Raw genomic sequence first — 9,835 nt, 5'->3', positions numbered from 1 at the left:
AAGGTAAGGGAGATTACCTATTTGGTAAAAGACCAAGTCCATATTATGACAGCTCAAATAAGTAAAGAGAATTGACAGTCCATCATTACTTTAAGACATGAAGGTCAGTCAATCCGGAATATTTCAATAACTTTTCAAGTAACTCTTGAAGTGCAGTCGCAAAAACCATCAAGCGCTTTGATGAAACAAGCTCTCATGAGGACCGCCACAGGAAAGGAAGACACAGAGTTACCTCTGCTGCAGAGGATAAGTTCATTAGAGTTACCAGCCTCAGAAATTACAGCCCAAATAACTGCTTCACAGAGTTCAAGTAACAGACACATCTCAACATCAACTGTTCAGAGGAGATTGTGTGAATCAGGCCTTCATGGTCGAATTGCTGCAAAGAAATCACTACTAAAGGACAACAACAACAAGAGACTTGCTTGGACCAAGAAACATGAGCAATGGACATTTCGACTGGTGGAAATCTGTACTTTGGTCTGATGAGTCTAAATTTGAGAGTTTTTGTTCCAATCACAGTGTCTTTGTGAGACGCAGAGTAGGTGTACGGATGACCTCCGCATGTGTGGTTCCCGTGGTGGAGGGTTCCCGTGGTGAAGCATGGAGGGGGAGGTGTGATGTTGTGAAGGCCCACTTAACCGGCATGGCTACCACAGCATTCTGCAGCGATACGGCATCCCATCTGGTTTGCGCTTAGTCCCACTATCATTTGTTTTTCAACAGGACAATGACCCAACACACCTCCAGACTGTGTAAGGGCTATTTGACCAAGAAGGAGAGCGATGGAGTGCTACATCAGATGACCTGTCCTCCACAATCACCCAACCTCAACCAAATTGAGATGGTTTGGGATGAGGGACGGCAGAGTGAAGGAAAAGCAGCCAACAAGTGCTCAGTGTATGTGGGAACTCCTTCAAAACTGTTGGAAAAGCATTCCAGGTGAAGCTGGTTGAGAGAATGCCAAGCGTGTGCAAAGCTGTCATCAAGGCAAATGGCGGCTACCTTGAAGAATCTTATATATAAAATATATTTTGATTTGTTTAACACTTTTTTGGTTATTACATGATTCCATATGTGTTATTTCATAGTTTTGATGTCTTCACTATTATTCTACAATGTAGAAAATAGTAAAAATAAAGAAAAACCCTTGAATTGGTAGGTGTGTCCAAACTTTTGACTGGTACTGGATATAAACCCTGGATTGCTGATGCTATGCATTGGCCATTGAGATTCTTTGAAGCCACTGTCAGTCCCCAGTAAGAGCAGTCTTCCATAGGAATTAATGGAATTCCACAGTATTTCAATTAAATGTTTCAAGGACAAAATTACATGTATTTCATTTGGTTTGTTGTTGTAGTGGGGACAGTAACATTGGTCATCTCTAAAAATGTATACTTCAATAAAATGTTTTTATATGTTTTATTTTATTTGTATGTTTAGCTCACATAACATAATTTAAAAGTGTACATTAAGGTGTTTAAAATAATACATGTGGCAAAATTGAATGTAGACATTAATAAATGCATTTCTATAGGTTTTAAAATATGTTACAATGGAGGAGAGCCAAGATGGAGGCACGATGGGATCAACACAGTGCCTCCTATCAGTCATCTAGTGTGTAAAAGCATTTGCCCCAATGCAGTTCCACTTCCAACAGCGCCAAAACAGCCGCTATGGGTGTCTGCTATCGCCGGTTAACAGTTGATCTGAATGAATCCAGTCTCTAATCTATTGGCAGAAATGCATTTAGGCAACTCCATTCTAATAGCTTCTTCAGTACCTTGCTCTCGAGTGTATTACTGAATGAATGCCTGCAGGCCAGTTGTCGGCAGTGACAGATGTGTAGGTACTGGTATGTCTGCATGGCTATGCCAGCTCTGAGGGATCTGCTGTATGTATGGGGAGTGAGAGGATGATGTGGATGCTATTCTTAGAGGTGGCAGAGACTGAGGCTGTATACTGCCCTCTAGTGGATACACTGAGGACAGAAGATGCACTTGCCCTCAGGCTAATCTGTACTGAAAGTACTGTAGCCTGATCCCAGATCTGTTTGTTCTCCTGCCAACTCCATTGCTCATTGTCAAGCCAAACGGTGACAAGGAGTTGGCATGATGGCACAAACAGACTGGCTCTCAGGCTAAACTGAAAGATCTACTCAAAGAGAATACACAATACACAACTAATAACAGATATATGAATTTGTTAGTTTATTATTGTTTCACATCTTTACATACTTTAATAATTTCCTATGGTAAAGCTTGTGGGCTATTGTTAATATCAGTGATACATGATATTCAAAAATAAAACTTCAGTTTTGGGGACAGAAATTATATAAATACACTGGTGGCAGATGCAAAATAATCTACCTTAAAATTACATATCAGGCATATCTCTGTGGGAACCTGTATTGGAATGTTAACGACAACCAAACTGTTTGTTCAAGGGGCTCCCTGATAATTCAATACAAGTTGAATTAGATATGGCTTATAGCAGACCTGTGCTCTAGAAATGTCAGGAGGTAATGCGTATGATCAATTCCCTGGTCTAATGCCTTTGTTACATGGTGGTAAAAGTCTCTATTCAATCTTTTTCGCTGGCTTTACAGATTGCGCAATATAAATGTAAAGGTTATTTCCGATTGAGCCGACATATGCAGAGTTTACCGTAGGTGAGGATACGTGATGAAATTTAAAGGCAATGTTAGCGGCGACTGCAATCACGGTAAACGTATCTGAGGAATGCAGAACTCCATTCTCTTATATTGAAGCGGAGTTGAGGACTGATAACTGGTCACGCGATTTGCTAGCAACAACATTGAGTCACCATCAGTCGATGCTTGTAGAAATGGCAATTCTGAAAACTGTCCTATGCAACTGCGGTCCATCCACGGGGTGCTGAAATGTATACTTCCGCGATACAGATGAAATAGTTGCTATATAAATCATTGTCAGTTCAGCCACACTTCCCAGTATATCCTATACATAAAATAATGCACCTTTTTGGTCAGTTAGCAAGGATAAATAAGAGTATCATTTATCCTGGAAGATAGAGAATTACCTGACTATACAAGCTCACTCTTGTACTGCATAGTATATTGTATAACATATGACATTATATCATACTTTCACATTCCAGGGCTGAAAAGTTGGATGGGTACAGCGCGCGCTTAAATAACAAGCATTGATAGATTAAAGTATTGCTATTCTGATTGCATTAGGGTGATCATTATTATTACAAAATTTATCGTAATCTGTACCTGATTATAGTATTAATATCTCAATATTGACCTGATCGCACTGGCCTGAGTTGCCTCAAATTAATAAATAGGCTTTTCTGTTAAGGATCGGACCCTTTTTTCCTCAATGTTCACCTGACATGACATACCCAAATCTAACTGCCTGCAGCTCAGGACCTGGAGCAAGGATATGCATATTATTGATACCATTTGAACGGAAACACTTTGAGGTTTGTGGAAATATGAAACTATCCCGTAGAGGTTAACACACCTGTTTATCATGTTACACATACCTGCTTCAACAGATTCGTAACAATTTGCTAATTACATTCAACGCGTCCCAAAACACTTGATCAGTGCAGCTCGATTAGTAGTCCACTAATTAACCGAGAGAGTCAAAGCCAAAAGCCAAACCCCAAACCAAGCACTCACACCAGGGTTGGGGTCAATTCCATTTCAATTAAAAAAGTACACTAAACTCACATTGAACATTTTTCCTAATTGAAAAGCATGGAGAGAATTGGAATGTAGGTGTGCTTCCTGAATTGACTGGAATTGAAATAGAATTCACACCAACCCTGACTCGCACATACAGTGCATTCGGAAAGTATTCGGGCCCCTTCCCTTTTTCCACATTTTGTTAAGTTAACAGCCGTATTCTAAAATGTATTAAATAACGAACATTCCTCATCAATCTATACACAATGCCCCATAATGACAAAGCGAAAACATGTTTTTATACATTTTTGCCAATATATTAAAAATAAAAACCAGATTATTTACATAAGTATTCAGGCCCTTTGCTATGAGACTTGAAATTGAGCTCAGGTGCATCCTATTTCCATTGATTATCCTTGATATTTCTACAACTTGATTGGAGTCAACCTGTAGTAAATTCAATTGATTGGACATGATTTGGAAAGGCTCACACCTGTCTATATAAAGTCCTACAGCTGACAGTGCATGTCAGAGCAAAAACCATAGCCATGAGGTCGAACGAATTGTCCATCGAGCTCAGAGACAGGATTGTGTCGAGACACATATCTGGGGAATGGTACCAAAAAATGTCTGCATCATTGAAGGTCCCCAAGAACACAGTGGCCTCCATCATTCTTAAATGGAAGATGTTTGGAACCACCAACACTCTTCCTAGAGCTGAGCAATTGGGGTAGAAGGGCCATGGTCAGGGAGGTGACCAAGAACCCGATGGTCACTCTGACAGAGCTCTGGAGTTCCTCTGTGGAGATGGGAGAACCTTCCAGAAGGACAACCATCTCTGCAGCACACCGCCAATCAAGCATTTAAGATAGAGTGGCAAGACAGAAGCCTCTCTTCAGTAAAAGGAACATGACAGCCCACTTGGAGTTTGCCAAAAGGCACCTACAGGACTCTCAGACCATGAGAAACAAGATTATCTAGTCTGATGAAACCAAAATGGAACACTTTGGCCTCAATACCAAGCGTCCCTATGGTGAAGCTTGGTGGTGGCAGCATCATGCTGTGGGGATGTTTTTCAGCGGTAGGGACTGGGAGACTAGTCAGGATCAAGGCAAAGATGAAAGGAGCAAAGTACAGAGAGATCATTGATGAAAACCTGCTCCAGAGCGCTCAGGATCTCAGACTGGGGCGAAGGTTCACCTTCCAACAGGTTCTGGCCTTTCTAGGGAGTTTTTCCTAGCCGCCGTTCTTCTACACCTGCATTGCTTGCTGTTTGGGGTTTTAGGCTGGGTTTCTGTACAGCACTTTGCGATATCAGCTGATGTAAGAAGGGCTTTATAAATAAATTTGATTTAACAACTACCGGGACAAGTCTCTGAATGTCCTTGAGTTGCCCAGCCAGAGTCCAGACTTGAACCCGATCGAACATCTCTGGAGAGACCTGAAAATAGCTGTGCAGCAACACTCTCCATCAAACCTGACAGAGCTTGAAAGGATCTGCAGAGAAGAATGGGAGAAACTCCCCAAATACAGGTATGCCAAGCTTGTAGCATTATACCCAAGAATGCTTGAGGCTGTAATCACTGCCAAAGGTGCTTCAACAAAGTACTGAGTAAAGGGTCAGAATTACTTAAGTAATTGTGATATTTTTTTATAATTTTTAAAAAAAATATATAAAAAACAGTTTTTGCTTTGTCATTATGGTGTATTGCATGTAGGTTGATGAGGGAAAGAAATACAATTTAATACATGTTAGAATAAGGCTGTAACGTTACAAAATTTGGAAAAAGCCAAGGTGTCTGAAAACTTTCCAAAGGTCACTGTATATGATAAACCTCTGGCACTCATGTTTCTCTGTATAGTGTGAACCTTTAAGTTGTGGAAAAGTACATCACAGTCCTTCAAAACTTGCAGTAATGGTATTATGACATGTCTAGATTATGGTATTATGACATGTCTAGAACATGATAAGATACAGGTAAGAGCGTTTCCAAAGGCCAGACCCAACTGTTCTGGTACCAGTGGGCTGAATCTGATTTGAAATCAAAAATCTAATTTGCCTATTTTGTTCTAATCAAATGTGTTACGAATGTATTACGTCGGCAGCACAGCTGCTTCACATCAGAATCATAGAATATATAATGGAACAACAACTAACCAAGTCACCTGACGTTGAAAGCACTGCCTGTCAGAAAGTAGATATTTTGCTCTCATTACAGAGACTAATCATAATTGGCTTGTAAAGGACAGAATTTGGGCGTGTTTGATATGATTTTATTCCTTGTTTTACATTTTGGCAGAAACTCCCTGCAGTGTTAAACATTCCCATTGCGTGGACTTGAAAATGCTCTTCAAAAGCACCACCATGTTAGCAGTCTTTGCAAAAATGTATTTGCCTTTATTTCATGTAGAAAAAGCGACTTCCTTCCGTTGGCTAGTGGGCCTCTGGTGTTCACTACACCAGGTGGAAGTGGACCGGAGTTCTACAATTTGAGGTGACAAAACAAACTTTTCACACTATGGGCCACATCACAACGGGTCAAACTTGTGTTCCTAACTAAAATGTCCCTCAAGTGAATGCACGTCTCCTGTAGAATTAAACTCGAGGTGCATAACATTCGGTTAAAAGCCTTGACAGCATAAAGCCAGTTAGGCTACATCATATACCTAGATGATGTAAAACATTAACTGACTTGCTTAGTTAAATAAAATATTTAACAAATAATTTACCGGGTTGATATGAAGCTTCAAAACAAATGGTTTGATGGCTTTTGGTACCTGAACAGACCCAATAGCTACCATACCTTTCTGAAGTAGCTATGTAGGTCAGGCACGTACGTGCATGCAATGTTTTTAAGTAAATTAAAACTGGGACGTTCTTCAACTGGTTAGGTCATAATTACCAAGGTAAAATATATTTTATATTGGATATTCAGTTATCACCAAGCATGCCATGACTGAAGATGGCATAGTCTGAATTGGGTGGATGGAGAACAATCCATAAATTCTAAAAAATATATATAATTTGACTTTCAATCTTTCAATAGCTCTTACACAGCCTGCCATGACTATGACATTGACATTCTGTACCGGGAGGATGGGGATTAGAGGTCTTCACGGATCCATCTTTACTCAAATACCAGCGACCCGAGCGGGTCCGGATCTAGAATTCTAAATGTCTGGGTCGGATCTGACTTTGTCACAGGTCTCGAGTATGTGTAATTTTAACTGACTTATAGATCCGAACACAAATGCTGCAGAAGAGAAGAGAGAAATTGTATAATTTATACTGCTGCTCTTGCTTTTCACAAGAGTGGAGTGTAGCAGTGGTGGTTGGTGATGTTTAAGATGGAGGACGACACATTAAATACCGCTTTGCACACTTGCCTGCATCTATCTGATATAGGGTGTTATTATTAGTCCAACTGTTGAAAACAGGTTTCTCTTGGAAAAATTCAGGTATGTTTATCCCTGTTTTGTTCCGTTTGCTTCCGTTTAAGAAATGGTTTTCAACAGAATCGGTGGAATGAATACACCCCTGATCACACGTAAATACGGTTCACTTTCATAGCAGCCACATTGTATTCCTTCTTGCATCTATGCGCTCCTCCTTTCAACTTTTCCCTTTGCTTGTGGACTTCAATGAACAACACATCAGCTGTATGTGACCAAGTGAGAGAAAAAAAATCAAAACCATATCATTACTGCTGCACACAGCCTACATCGTTGTCACCATATTTGCTATATTAACATCATAGTCAGCATAGCTAATAGAACTAATGCGTTAGTTAACCCGCTACAATGATGCAGTAACATTAGTGTACAGTCAGTAAGTAGTTTACCAGTTACACCGGAAGGCCCCAGTGGCAATTAGTAAAACCAAAATCTTACCTTGTAATGGATAGTCATTGCCTGCTAGCTAAAAGAGCATCACTCTGTTTGAACCTATTGTTTGAGTATGCAAAAGTAGTAGCTGCATACAGTCGCTCTCTCTTCCTTTGTTAAAAAACAATAGTTGAACACTGAGTAAACTATTCACATTTGATGTACTGCAGTGCTAGCTAGCTGTAGTTTATGCTTTCAGTATTAGATTAATTCTCTGATTTTTTTGATTGGGTGGACAGCATAGCAGTTCATGCTGCAAGAACTCTGACATGTTGAAGGATATCCCCCGGAAGTTGTCCTAATTACTGTGTAAGTCTATGGAAGGATTTGAGAACCATGAGCCTCCTAGGTTTTTGTATTGATGTCCATGTACCCATAGGAGGACAGAAGCTAGCTGTCCTTTGGCTACACCATGGTGCTACCCCACAGTGCTGTTGAGGTTACTGTAGACCTTCATTGCAAAAGTGTGTTTAAATCAATTATTTGGTGTCATGAATATATTTATAGTTTTAGCTAGGGTATCTTTTTAAATTATTTACTTTTTTTATGAAATTCGCTGAGGATTGTCTTCCCCTTCCTCCTCTGAGCAGTGTCCACTGGCGTGTAGCTTGTCATTAAAGCAGCAAAAGGCTGCAGTCACAGAGCCTCCGTGTGGCAAAAGTTAGGAAATATCTAATCAATAGATGGAATTAAAATTACAGAATAAAAAGTTAAAGGATAAGGATAGACTACAACAACCAAGAGCCAACAGGTAGGCTGCTACTTAATGTTCTGATGGAGTTATTTGTAATGTTACGACCTTCCCACTCTGTCTGCCGAATTCTTTCTCTTTGCTCTCGTTTTCCTTAATAGGATGTCGGTGGGCGGAGCCGGAAAGGTCGTCAGCGAAATGGGACACTGTCACGAGAATTTTTATCTCAATGGTTGAACTCAACTATCACTGTAGCTTTGACCAATTCCCAGAAGTTTGTAAGACCCTGGTTAATGAAGAATTAGACAAAGCCCCCAGTCTGCAATAGGTTAGTTCCTTATTCAGAGTACTCTGAAGTCATAAATGCAAACAGTCATTTTATAACTCCCACCTACACACACACACAGTTTATCACTTTTCTACCAGCCCGGCAGTTTCTAGCCGTTACTCTCCTCCCTAGATTAGAGGGGCCTTGGAAGGGGTCTCTTTCCTGTTGTTCTTTGTCTCAACTCTCACATTACTACATAGTAACACAATGGTCTAGTCACACACACATTAGGGAATTATGACTTGAACACATTTCACACAATTATATGATTTCAGGGTGGAATCCTTTAGTCATTACTTTAAACATAAATTCCTTTCAATCCACCCTATGACTAAATATTACTCACTGATACTTGAAACTTTTTGGGAAATATAAATGTCACACAAAATCAAACAAAACCAATTCATGTATTTACATCATATACTCATCAATGACTGTTCTAGGCCTATATCCAATTATAATTCTTCTTTTTAGGATTTTCATTATAATCTTCATGAAATAAACAGTCTGTCTAAACATTGAAGATCGTCTCATCCAGCATGGGCTCCTCGGAATTGAAGGGATCTGAATCATCTAGGTTTGGAGGTACAGTGGGGCAAAAAAGTATTTAGTCAGCCACCAATTGTGCAAGTTCTCCCACTTAAAAAGATGAGAGAGGCCTGTAATTTTCATCATAGGTACACTTCAACTATAACAGACAAAATGAGAAAAAAAAATCCAGAAAATCACATTGTAGGATTTTTAATTAATTTATTAGTCTACTATCAGCTATTAGTCTACTATCGTGCCAGTAGACTTGCTTGATTGGTTGCTGTCTCTCCATCCCTCCTCCTTGGGTCACTCGCTCACAGTATGGCCCCTCCCCTGCCTGCTAGATCAGCACCCCTCTTGCTCCTCTCGTGCTGTATCAGCTCTGGTTAATAAAGTAGCTTTAAAAATGTGATCCGACCAGGTCGATACGGAACGGGTCTAATGGTCCTCGGGTCCTTTCGGAACAGGTCTCTATATTTCAAAAAACACAATTTATGCATATCGGGTCTAGGTGGTAAAGCCCCAGGTCCATTTCGGCAAGTCAGTTAAAAATACATTCATATTTACAATGACGGCCTGGCAAAAGGCCTCCTGCAGGGACAGGGGCTGGGGTTAAAAAATAAAATATAGGACAAAACACATATCACGAAGAGAGACAACACTACATTTTAACCATGCCTACCCTTATACGTGATGTTTATGGGGAAATTGTACACCTATGTCG

The sequence above is a fragment of the Oncorhynchus mykiss genome, chromosome 8, assembly GCF_013265735.2.
Source record: "Oncorhynchus mykiss isolate Arlee chromosome 8, USDA_OmykA_1.1, whole genome shotgun sequence".
NCBI lineage: Eukaryota > Metazoa > Chordata > Actinopteri > Salmoniformes > Salmonidae > Oncorhynchus > Oncorhynchus mykiss.
Note: the sequence above shows the minus strand (reverse complement) of the source record.